The 12,187-nt window shown below is 55.8% G+C and overlaps 1 protein-coding gene across 2 annotated transcripts in view; it reads left to right on the top strand.

Annotated features, from left to right (window-relative positions):
- The first annotated feature begins 222 nt into the window (after positions 1-222).
- ZNF385C (zinc finger protein 385C) overlaps positions 223-12,187 on the top strand; it is a 57,066-nt gene continuing 45,101 nt past the window's right edge. Inside the window, exon 1 of one of the 2 annotated variants that reach the window (XM_067716262.1) lies at positions 223-345. The gene's annotated coding sequence lies outside the window, so the exon portion shown is untranslated. The remainder of the gene's footprint in view (positions 346-12,187) is intronic. The other variant, XM_067716263.1, reaches the window with a different exon arrangement.

Below are 12,187 nucleotides of genomic sequence, written 5' to 3'. Positions count from 1 at the left end.
TGAGGGGGTCTTCATGCGGAGCCACTGCCTCCTGGGCACTTGGGTAAGGCTGCCTGAAGGAGGGCACTTCATGAGGTCCTCAGGACCCAGGAATCCTAATCCCAGCCCTCAGAATAGCTAGAGCTCCAGAGCCTCCCTAGTGGCCCGGATGCTCCCCCCCCTTTATGCCCACCTGAATAAACCGGCCCGCTCCTCCCCGCGGAGACTCGGGGCGGGGCTCGGCCGCCGCTCCCCCAGGCCCCGCCCCCGCGCCGGCCCCGCCTCCGCCTCGGCAAGCGCGAAGCCGCTGCGCTACGGAGCGCGGTGAGAGCAGGTGGCCGCGGCGGGCTCGTCTGTGCCCCGCAGGTAAGTCAGCGACGCAGGCTGGTCCACGCTGAGGACCTCGAGGGCAGTGCGGGAGAACAAGGCAGCCCCTTCCACCTGTCCTGTGCCCTCGCCTCAAAACTGGGGGACCCCAAGGGGCAGGGAGGATATCCCTATTGGATCTGAGCACTGATGCTGGGCATCTAGGTAGCGGGTGAGACTAAACTCTGGAGAAGTTTAGAGGGTCACGGCTGGCGTTCCTTGATGCCGAGGCAGGCTGTGAGGGACAGAAAAGGACAGAGCCGGACCTGAGGCACGCAGCTTTCTGGAGGAGAGCAGGTTACGGGTGGTGACTGCGGGGCTCCGGGTGAGGAACCTCACTGACTCAGAGTGCCCCGTGCCTCATTCAGTGCAGCATCCTACTCCCTCCTCCCACTTAGGGGGTGATGGGGTGACCCAAACGGCCTCTGAGGGAAAATGCGGTAAGAGACACTGCATACCTGAGTTGGAGCCTGGGTTTTCTGGTGTGCCCCAGGGCACCTGCATCATTTCTTTACACCCTGGAAACAGGTGTGTGGGGGTGAAGGGGAAGAGGGAGCAGGGGCTGGTCCAGATGGCCTGGGGAACCCAGAGAGCCTGGGGACTGAATAGATCTTCTCTGCGTCCATGTCCCAGAGCCGGATGGGGGAGGTGATCACAGAAGTGGGCGTTATTGTAGACGTGGGTGCATTTGCACCTTCTGTGTTGGGATTTGGGCTGTAGGGAAGGGGTCCTGCCTCCTAGGACCTCGAGGAAGGCTTCCTGGAAAAGGAGGTCCTGAGCTGACAGCTCAGATGGGATGCTTAGAGCTCTGAGCCACAAAGGAGAGTCAGACTTTGGGCCTAGCTGCTGTGTTAGGGTAGAGCAGAGGACCCCAGATAGTAGAACGGAGGGAGGTCAGGGTGCTTGTGTCTGGATCCAGCCAGCACCCCATGGACCTTCTAGAGATCATCACAAGCTAACAGACAGACCAAGACCCAACTCAGGTGGCGGGGCTTTCTGTGTCTGTCTAGTTTCCCCATTCCATTGTCTCCTCTCACCACATACACTGTCACTGTCAGGAAGTTCTGTCTCCTATCTGACCTTCATCCCTTCTGCTTCTGTGCCAGCTTCTTGCTTCTGGGAGGCGATGTGCTATGGTGGAAAGAGTGGGGACTCTGGGGTCACTTAGACTTGGGTTCTGTCGCCTCTACCTACCGTGTGACCTTAGGCGAGTTAGTTCACCTATGAGTTCGCTTCCCCACCTGTAAAATGGGGATAATAATAGAACCCACCTCATAGGGCTGCAAGGATTAAATGAGAATGTGGGCATAGAGTGCTTAGCACAGTGCCTGGCGCCTGGTGAGGGCTCAACAAGTGCAAGTGTCCCCTCCTGGGTAGGACAGCAAAGCCGATCTGCCAGGGGTAGGGGTGGGGTTGGAAATTCTTTTTTAAACTTGGCCAAAGAGAGCCGTGCCCTTCACCCCCACCCCCACCCAGCCCCTGCTGGTCCCTGGATCTTGACTGGGTCTGTCTGGGCTGCCCAGGTCCCCTCACCACCTTCTCCTTAGTCACCCTGTTTTTTGTCTCCAGGGTGAGAAGACAGGGCGGGGACCAGCAGCAGCCCACTTGGGGAGGGCTGTGCCTCAGGGGAACAAACTGGCTTAGAGACCCAACCAAAAAAAAAAAAAAAAAGCCCTGTTGTCATCACCTCTCTGCCCTCCCCACATCCAGAAATCCACAAGTTGGGATCAAGCTGCACTAAATTTTTCCAGGAAGATAAATAATACAAGTGACTGAAAGTCCTGTTTGGGGACTGTCCAAGCTGCCCTCCAATGGAAAGACAGCTCCCGTTCCTGGCCCGAGTTCTGGAGGCTGCCAGGGAAGTCTGGGTCTAATGAGCGCCCTTAAACCTGGGTGAGGGAGGGGTGGCCCATACCCTGGCTGGGTGCTTTCAAGGTCTCTGCTCTGACCCTCCTCTTGCCATCCCTCTCCCTGTCGGGTGAGGAGTACTCAGCAGGGCCAAGGGGATGAGCCTGGGTATCCCCTTCAAGACCACAGGCGCCACACCTGTGACTCCGGAGGTCCCTGCCCAGAAGGTCACTGGCTTGCTCCCAGCACATGCAAGCCTCTTCCCTGGGCCTGTTCTCCTCAGGGCAGGTCATGCCACTAGTGTGTGCACCCCTAGACCTGAAGGACACCTGAAGATGGCTAAGGGACAGCTGTTTGCAGGGCGCGAAGATGGAACCAGGATGTGAGTTGAGGCTGGGTGTCGACCTCCATGCCTATGAGTCCCTTGCAGTGTAGAAAGGAGCTGGCAGTAGGAGGGGGGGCTGCTGGCGGGGCGCAGGGTGGGAGTGGAGCTGTCTCTCCCTGTACAGAGTTGTTCTGCAAAACTCCCAGGAGTCAGAGGCATCTAAATTGGAAGCTGGTCTTCCAGGACATTATGAAAGTGTATTTGTCAAGGTGGGAGGTTAGAACTTATTTCTTTATTTTATTGGGTTTGCTTTTGGGCCGCACCACGCAGCTTGCAGGATCTTACTTCCCCAACCAGGGATCGGACCCGGGCCCTGGCAGTGAGGGCGCTGAGTCCTAACCACGGGACCGCCAGGGAATTCCCAGAACATATTTTAATTAGCAGTTTACTAGCTCGATTTATAACTTTTAAATATTTAGACATGGGCAGGTGGGCCCCCATTTGTCCTCCTGCTTCAGGCCCTGCAAATGTTAGAGGTGGGCCTGGCAGCATCTGTGACCGAAACCGCTATTTGGTGAATTCCCTTCCTGCTCTCTCTGTCCCCCAATAGCACCCCTGTAAAACTGGGCTTAGGACACGCCCACCTGGACCAGGAAGGAGCTGCAAGGTGAAATGAAGACTGTCAGCTGCCACCGACAAGCAGTCCCCCCTTGGGCCTGCTGACCTCATTCTCCATGCCAAAACTGGGACATTTAAAAAATGTCCTGTGATGCTTAAGAGGGAAGGGATGAGAGGGAGAGAGGTTGCTAATCTCCTGACTGTAGGGCGGGTGTGGGCACTCACTGGACCCAAGGAGCAAGCAGGGAGTTCAGTGGGGCTGCAGCAGCAGGAGGGATGGAAGTCAGACTGGAGCAAGATCAGGGCTGGACCATTTCTCCAGCTGCCCTTCTCAGAGGGCGTGGGGCCCGCAGCCAAGAAGGGGGCCGTGTGTCTGGAATGTGGGTCCTCCTCTAAGTTTGGATCTTGGGCTTTGGATGAGGAAGAGTGTGGGGGCCAGCTGGCCGGGCAGTGGGGTCATCCCCAGCCGGAAGGAATGGCACGTTGGTCTCGACTGGAGCTGAGTGCCCTGTGGCACCTGAACACACCGTCTGTTCAGAACGAGAGGCGCGCAGCCTTCTTGTGGCCGCCTCCGACTCACTCATGGGTCCTGACTGGGCTGCTTGAGGATCAAACCTGCTGCCTTGGCCTCATTAGCGCTGTGAAGTGCTTGGTTGAACTGGACACACACACACACTCGCATTCAGACACACACCCAGGCAAGCATGCCCACCCACACCAACCCACAGACGTCACTGAACCGTGGCGCACACCTAATCACCACTGCAAGTGCAATCCGAGATACAGATCCCCCGCGGACCCATCCTGACACGTGCACTACACCAGCTCCTTTGCCTTCATTACAGTTCACATTCCCTCTCCCCTATTGGTGACTTCTCATTCACCTTGGGTGACCCACCAGCTCCAGTGGCCAGGGCTTGGCTTACTTGAGGGTGGTTGGGGGCCAGATGCCTGCAGGGGTTCAGCGTTAGGGACAGGAGGCAGCCATGCCGCCCTCCTGGGACTCCCTGCAAACCCCGCCAGGCTCAACAATCGGCCCCTCTGTTCCCCCGCGGCTCTCAGGGAGTGTCTCCAGGTCCCTGTGTAGTTCTGGAAGCCTCTCAGCCTGTACGGGTGTCTGTCCCTGTGTCCCGTGTGCTCTCTGGGCGGCCCTCCCCCTGCTCCTGTGCCTGTCATTTTCTGTCTTTCTCTGAGTCTCTCCTTTTCTGTGTGTCTTTCTTTGTTCCTCTCCCCTTTTCTCTGTACATCTGTCTCTGTCTCTCTTAGTCTCTTTCTGTGTGTGGCTCTGCCCTTCCGTCTGTCTCTCTGGCACGGACACATGCCGCCTCACTCTCAATCTCCTTCCTTGTCCGTTGGCTCTGTGTCTCTGGTCGTGTGGCATCTCACTAGTTCATCTTTCTGTGTCTGTTTGTCTTTGCCTCTCCCCATCTTTGCCGCTAAGTCTAGGTCTCTGTCTCTCCAGTCTCTTTTCCTCTCATGAGGCGTCCCAGGGAACAGGACAGCCAGGTGTCTCTGAGTGCAGAAAAAGGTGATAAAGCGTCCCCAGGCACTGCCATCACCTCTGGCCCCTCCAACTGCCAGGAAGGGGGAGGACTATCAGGTTCTGGGGAGGACGGATGTCGGCCCACCCGCCCCAGCTCCTCTGTTGAGAACTTGAGAATCTGGGGGCTTTGGCTCCAGACAGAAATATTCACAGCATCTTCTTCTGCAACAAGGCTCCAGGTCACAGGCCTGGGAGCAGGGCTGGGGGTTCAGAGTGACGAGGGAGAGAGCCCCTTGTCTGTGGCCTTGAGCCGAGGGAAAGGTCTTGGGGGCTACGAGTCTTCCTCAGAAGCGTCACTGACCAGAAGCGTCGCTGACCACTGACGCTTTTCTTTTTCCTCGAAGCAGCCCAGCTCAGCGCACCCACCCCAGGCCCCAGTGGATCCAAACCACCACTGCGCTCCCCGCCCTGTTCCAAACATTTCTGCCAACTGCCCCAGGGCCGCGGGGCCTGTTCAAACAGCCTCCCTGCCCTCTCCCACAGCCTCCCCACTTCAGGGGGCCTCTCCTCACTGCCACGGCTTCTTGGCTTCTCTTACAGGAGCGGCTGTGTTGGCTGTTTGTTTATTTGACTAAGGTTTCCTCGGGTGGGGTGAGGACCAACTCCATAGGTGCTTTCTTCCCCCACTTCAGATGCCCAGGCCAGAGGCCAGGCCGGGCCCTGCCATGCTCCAGCCGCCCTCACTGCCCTCCCCCAGCACCCCCATCAGCCTCTCCTACCTCCCCAGGCCCCAGACATCTCTACCCTCCTGATCTCAGGTCTGTTGGTTCCTACATCTGATGCCAGCGACCCCCTTCCCACTGGCCGGGCAGGAGAGGGAGCTATGACACAGCCCTGCAACCCCCATCCCTCACCTGGGGTTGGCGGAAATACCCTGAGAAGGTGTTGGGAACTGGATCCCTTGGGTTCTCTGGGGGTTCCCAAAGAGAACACATGGGGTGTAGTTTTCAGAATGTGGGAGACGTCTGCCCACCTGCCTACCCACCCTCACTGGCTGAGCGTGGAGCCAGCGGTAGAACAAGACTTCAGTGGAGGAATATTTCTCTAATGGGTTTGGGGCCCTTCCCAGGATTCATCCCAGAATGATCTCCCTCGGACCCCAAGGGTTATTCTGTCCCTGGATTTTGTATGGTACTGTACTGGGTACAGAACTGCCACATCCCACCCTATGAAACCTGGAGAGGTCATGAAGTCCCCATCCAGGCAGAGTGTGGACTCGACGCCAGGTCTCCTCATTCCCCACAGCTAGGCCTCCTCCCCGGGCTGGGCAAAAAGGAGCCCAGGCTGACTTGGCACTCCCTGCATCTCACCCTCACCCACGCCTCCTCCATCTTCACGGGCTGCACTGGAGACTCCCGTGTCTCCAGCTGGGGAGGGAGTGTAGGGGCACGAGTCTTGTGACCTTGTTCCGAGATCTGCTGTCCTAGTTAGCGGCTTCCTGAGGGGAGAGGGACACGAGAAGCTTTTAGAGATGGTTGCAACCATCTGGGTGCTAATTGAGAATGCGACTGTCCCTAGGTTGAGGCCGGGGACAGCTATTCCGGGGCTGTGGGATGAGGTGTGGGAGCAGAGAGGCCAGAGGGGGGATCAGGAAGTTTCCCCAAATAGCCTGGCCAACAGCCAAATGTGGGAGCCAGGCCTGGGGGGGGGCAGGGTGCCTAGCCCAGCTGGGGTGGGGGTGGGGCAGCTGGCCAGTTGGCACATGGGCTCGGACCTTGGGAGGCTGGGCAAGGGGCAGAAATGAAGCAGAACTGGTACTGTCCCCTCCTTTCTGCTGAAATGGGCTTCTCCAGAACCTGGTGTCATGAGTAAGAGGGGGTTAGAGGTGGAAGACTGTTCCCTTGCCCTGTCTCTTTGCTCTCCCGGGGCTTTTGTAAGCCCTAACCCATCCCCCCGCCCCTCACCCTGGTGCTACTGATTTATTCATTCATTCAACAAATATTTATTGGGACTTCCCTGGCGGTCCAGTGGTTAAGAATCCACACTTCCATTGCCGGGGGCACGGGTTCGATCCCTGGTTGGGGAACTGAGATCCTGTAAGCCGTGTGGCACAACCAAACAAACAACTATTTATTGAGCACCTACTACGTGTTACAATTTGGTAGGCCCTGCCCTGGGAATTCAAGGAGGAATAAGACAGGGGGAATAAGAGAGCACATGAGGAGGCAGGGAGGACATCTACCTTAAAGAGGGCAAGGAAGGAAGGCCTCTCAACGGTATTTCAGCATCAGCCATGAGAAAGAGAGGTAGGAGCCAGGGGGAAAAGAGCGCTGCAGACAGTAAGAACAGGTTCTGAGACCCTCCGGGGTGAGGGAGAGCTTGCTGTGCTCCGGGGAGAGAAAGAGCCCAGTGTGGCTGGAGTATCATAAGAAAGGCAGGGAGAGGTACGAAAACAGATCCGAGGGGCACAGGATATTTTGACCTGGACATTTTGACCCAAAGGATGTTTTGAATGCAAACATTTTAAATCAAAACATACCAACACTGAAGACTTTTAGAAAGTGTTTTCCAGTTTGAACCCTATTCATCCAGCTTAACTCCTTGATCAGATTTTTCCGTTTTTCCCCTACAATTAAACAAATTTCCTTTTTTTTTTCCATTCTATTTTAATTTTACTGAAATTATTTTCACTGGCATCGATTCTGTGTAGATTTTGCCACCGAGATTTGATTCACTGATCAATTTCACAACGATCAAAGACCCCCAACCCTAGTCTCTGCCATTGCGTGAGTGACTGGGTAAACTCCAATTTTGGAAGATTCGAACGTAAAAAGAGATTTGTGGTCAAGATTAGATTCCTGTGTCCACTTTAGTCAATAACGAGTCTTCCTGTATCTGGTTCCTAGCTGTTACCAGTGTTACTTCTACCAGCCATAGCCTTAAGTGGAGAGTTGCATTTATATCTCAGTTAATCTGTGGGCAGGATGGTGGGTTGCAGAGGAGAAGGGTTTTGGGAGACGGGTAGGGGCCAGATCTTCCAGTCGGTAAGGATTCTCTTAAAGTGAAGGAGGGACTTCCCTGGTGGTCCAGCGGTTGGCACTCTGCACTTTCACTGCCATGGCCCAGGTTCAATCCCTGGTGGGGGAACTGAGGTCCCGCAAGCCGCAGAGTGCGGCCAAAATAAAAAATAATAATAATATAATAAGATAAAAATCAGGGAGTTCCCTGGTGGCGCAGTGGTTTAGAATCCGCCTGCCAATGCAGGGGACACAGGTTCAAGCCCTGGTCCAGGAAGACCCCACATGCCGCGGAGCAACTCAGCCCATGCGCCACAACTACTGAGCCTGCGTTCTACAGCCCGTAAGCCACAACTACGGGGCCCTCATGCCTAGAGCCTGTGCTCCGCAGCAAAGAGTAACCCCCACTCACCGCAGCTAGAGAAGCCCACGTGCAGCAAAGAAGACCCAATGCAGCCAAATAAATAAATAAGTAAATAAAATTTTTTAAATAAAAATCAGATTTGATATTAAAAAAATAATAATAATAAAGTGAAGGAGAAGCCTTTGGAGGTTTTATGCAGGAGAATGATAAGTTCAGATCTGCCTTTTTTTTTGCGGTACGCGGACCTCTCACTGTTGTGGCCTCTCCTGTTGCGGAGCACAGGCTCCAGACGCGCAGGCTCAGCGGCCATGGCTCATGGGCCCAGCCGCTCCACGGCATGTGGGATCTTCCCGGACCGGGGCACGAACCCGTGTCCCCTGCATCGGCAGGTGGACTCTCAACCACTACACCACCAGGGAAGATTTGCCTTTTAAAAAGGCTCTTCTGGCCATGTGGAGAATAGACTGGGAGTGTGGGAGGTGGAGGAGTGGAGGCTGGTGAGGAGGCTATGGTGCTAATCCAGGTGGTAAAGAGAAGTGAACAGATTGAAGACAGGTTAGGGAGGTAGAAAGGGCCAGGTAATCCCATCTCACTCCCTGGATCCCACCATGGCCCTCCCCACTCCCCCAGAGTGACCTCCATGTCATTCCTCACACCCTCAGCTCTTGCCCCTCCCTTCCTCTGAAGCCCCAGACACCCCAGGGTCCGACCACTTGAAGTTTGCACAGGATAGAGACCGAGAACTAGGGTGTTTTCCTCGGGGCTCCCTCCCAGTCTGTCTCCTGGCTGAATGTGGCGAGGGAGGGTGAAGGATGCCCTGCTGAGGTTGGGGTGGGGGGCTGGGAGGGGTGGGGATGGCCCTCAGGCCCACCTGCCCAGAGCACATGGCTGGAGCAGCCAGGGCGACCACAGATCTGGCCGTGAAACAGACCCAGACACAAGGCGCTTGTCTGGTCCGTGGCTCCAAGCTCTGGGTGTGACCCTGGGCAGGGGTACAAAGGGGCCTCTGTCGGTGCGGGGCACAGAGCCCACCTGGGCCAGGCCAGGCGCCTGAGGAGTAAGGGAGGTGGGCCTTGGGGTGCTTGAAGGGAGAAGGCTTGAAGTAACTGACCTGATCCTCAGTCTCCTCGCCTGTAAAATGGAATCTTAATCCCAGCCTCCCAGAACTAGCGCATCGTCAGGACCCACTTTGTTGACTGACTAAAGCATCACCTTCCTGGAATCGTGTATTTTTAAAAATTAATTAATTAATTAATTAATTTATTTATTTATTTACTTTTTGACCGTGTTGGGTCTTCATTGCTGCGCGTGGGCTTTCTCTAGTTGCGGCGAGCGAGGGCTACTCTTTGTTGCGGTGCGCGGGCTTTCTTGTTGCAGTGGCTTCTCTTGTTGCGGAGCATGGGCTCTAGGCTTGCGGACTTCAGTAGCTGCAGCACACAGTCTCAGTAGTTGTGGCTCACGGGCTCTAGAGCACAGGCTCAGTAGTTGTGGCGCACGGACTTAGTTGCTCCACAGCATGTGGGATCCTCCTGGACCAGGGTTCGAACCTGTGTCCCCTACATTGACAGGCGGATTGTTAACCACTGCACCATCAGGGAAGCCCGTGGAATCATATATTTTTAAATATTATTTAACAAACACACATAATGTACGATATACCTGTTTGCTAAACACTGTACAAATATTGACTCATTTAATCCCCGTAACAACTCTCTAAGAAAGATACTATTTATCCTTATCTTACAGATGGGGAAACTATGGCACAGAGGTGGCCAAGGTCCCACAGTTGGGAAGTGGCAGGGGCAGGATTTGAACCCAGTGTGGGGATATGGCTATACTACGCTGCTTCCCTAAAGGGTGAGCATCCCTTAGGCCAGGCAGCTAAAGCATGAGGCGGGGCGGGGACCTGATTCTTCAGCAGGGATGTAAGGGGATTCTCTCCCATCCCAGGGCCTGGCCCTTAGGGCAGGGCTGAGAGCGTAGTGGGAGGGAGAGAAGTCAGACTCCACGGGAGGAGTCCTGGGATCAGAGACCCAGGACAGGAGAGGGGGGTGGAGCAGGGATTTCCAGGAGCAGGTCACAACCCTGCCACCTTTGGCCCAGTTGTGGGAGCAGCTGTGTCCAGCAGAGGCTGGGGTAGGTTTGGTACTCCTTCAACCAGGACGAGTCCTACCTGTGGGGTGCCAGACTTGGAGCCACATGGTTGGACATGAAACATGGACATGGAACAGAATGGCGTGGGGGCTTCGGCCAAGAGGCTGAGGAAACAGAGTCCAAGCCCACAGCGGTGGGGACCTTCTGTCTTCACTGTTAAGCCCAGGAGCATGCGCAGAACTTGACGGCCTGAGAAAGGAGGCGGGGCTTCCCAGGCTGAGGTCAAACAGGTGGGTCCTTTTGCTCCTAAGCAGCAGGGCGTGGCTCTGGACAGGACAGTGCTGGAATCCCAGACCACACCTCTAGGCCTGTCTGCTCTTCAGAATCACCTGGGTGCTTGTTAAAAAGGCAGACGCTGAACCTCACGCCAGCCCCTGAATCTGAACCCCTGGGATTGGGGCCCAGCCCAGGATGACCAGCAAGCTCCCAGGTAATGTTCAAGGGGCCAGCCATTGGGGAAAACTGCAGGGTGAGGGGTTCTCACCCCTAGCTGCACGTGGGAATCACCTGGGCAGAATTGAAAAGTCCTGGTGCCCAGGCTGCACCCTGGACCAAGTTCATCGGAATCCCTGGGGAGGGGCCCCAGCATCATTTTCAAAGCTGCCCAGGTGATTCCAGTGAGCAGCTACAGTTGAGGACCCTCAAGCGGGCCTGTCCCTCACATCAGCCAGCTCTGGGCTGAACCGTCCTGTCCTCAGAGAGGCCTTTCCTGGCCTCTTGTTCTCCCTGACCTTGTGTGTTTGTCTGCGTATTGACCTGACCATCTCCCTAGATTGCAAGCCCCGTGAGGGACCCTTAGGACTTTTGTTCACTGCTGGATCCCCGGGGCATAGAATGGAGGGCCTGGCATAGAGTAGGTATTCAATGAATGTTTATTGAGTGAGTTTATCGAGCCCCTACTCTATGCCAGGCCCAAAGGGAGACACTCTCCATATATATCCCTTAATTTTCCCAACAACCCTGCAAGGCAGAGTCTATTGTGCCCATTTTACAGATCAGAGGGGTGAAGCGACTTGCCCAAGGTCTGATGGCTCCAGAGCCCAGGCTCTGTCCTGGGGCCCAGGCTGTCTCCCAGCCAAGGCCTTCTGGCAGCCTCTACTGTGGGAAGCAGCCTGGCAGCCTGGAGGCTGAGCGGAGGGCCTGGGGGGCATAGGGCATGTTGACACAGCCCATCCCCAGGGCGTTTCTTGGAGCCTCTCTGCTGGTTTTGAAAGGCTTCCTTCATGGCCTGCAACGGCCCTGTGCTTCCACCCACCCGACTGATCTGAGAGGAGGACTCCTTGTGGTCGGCAGCTGCTCCCTGGCCAGCAAGGTGGACCACGGCCACCCCACCATCTCCCTCAGCCAGTGGGCTTGGAGTCTCTCCCCCACCTCGTGCCCCAGGTGACCCCAGATCCTCAGGGTCATCCTCAGCCTCCCCCTGCCTCCATCCTTCTGAGGTTAGGATGCGTTAAGTTCAGTTACTTATACTGAGGAAGAGGAGAGGACCTCAGGGTCCGGTGGGGTGGGAGCATTCTGCTGGACAAACTAACTAAATAAAAGCATCAGGAAATGAAGGGTGGGTTGGGGAAACTCAAAGATCTTAATTTCCTCAGGGTTGATCCTGGCTGGTAGTCAGGGCCTCTCCCGGCCTCTTCTGAATACAGCTCTTTAAGTAAGAGGGAAGGTAGCCAAGGTCCCAGTGAGGACCCCTGGGCCCTCAGCCTTTCCTTCTCTTCCATGGGGCAGTATGGGGAAGTCCCCCCAGTAAGCTGACTGCCTTCTAGACTGCTGCTGTTGCAATGAATATTCTGGGGAGGGGGCTACCCCTGCTGTGGACACGTCAGTTCCCAGCCTCCTCTCCTCCAGCTTCGGCCTCTCCTACACAACACAGGCAGCTTTGCCAAGCTGAGTGAGGAGGTTGAAATAATTTCCATTGCGTTGGTAACAAAAAAAGTTGGATATAGCTCTGGGCTGGGAAAGCCTGGGGACGGGCTGATAGCCTTGTGAGGCAAGATGACAGGCAGGAGGGGAGGGGTCTAGTCTGGGTATGG

This window comes from Pseudorca crassidens, chromosome 19 (assembly GCF_039906515.1).
Source record: "Pseudorca crassidens isolate mPseCra1 chromosome 19, mPseCra1.hap1, whole genome shotgun sequence".
Taxonomy (NCBI): Eukaryota; Metazoa; Chordata; class Mammalia; order Artiodactyla; family Delphinidae; genus Pseudorca; species Pseudorca crassidens.
Note: the sequence above shows the minus strand (reverse complement) of the source record. Positions and strands in the feature narration are given on the sequence as shown.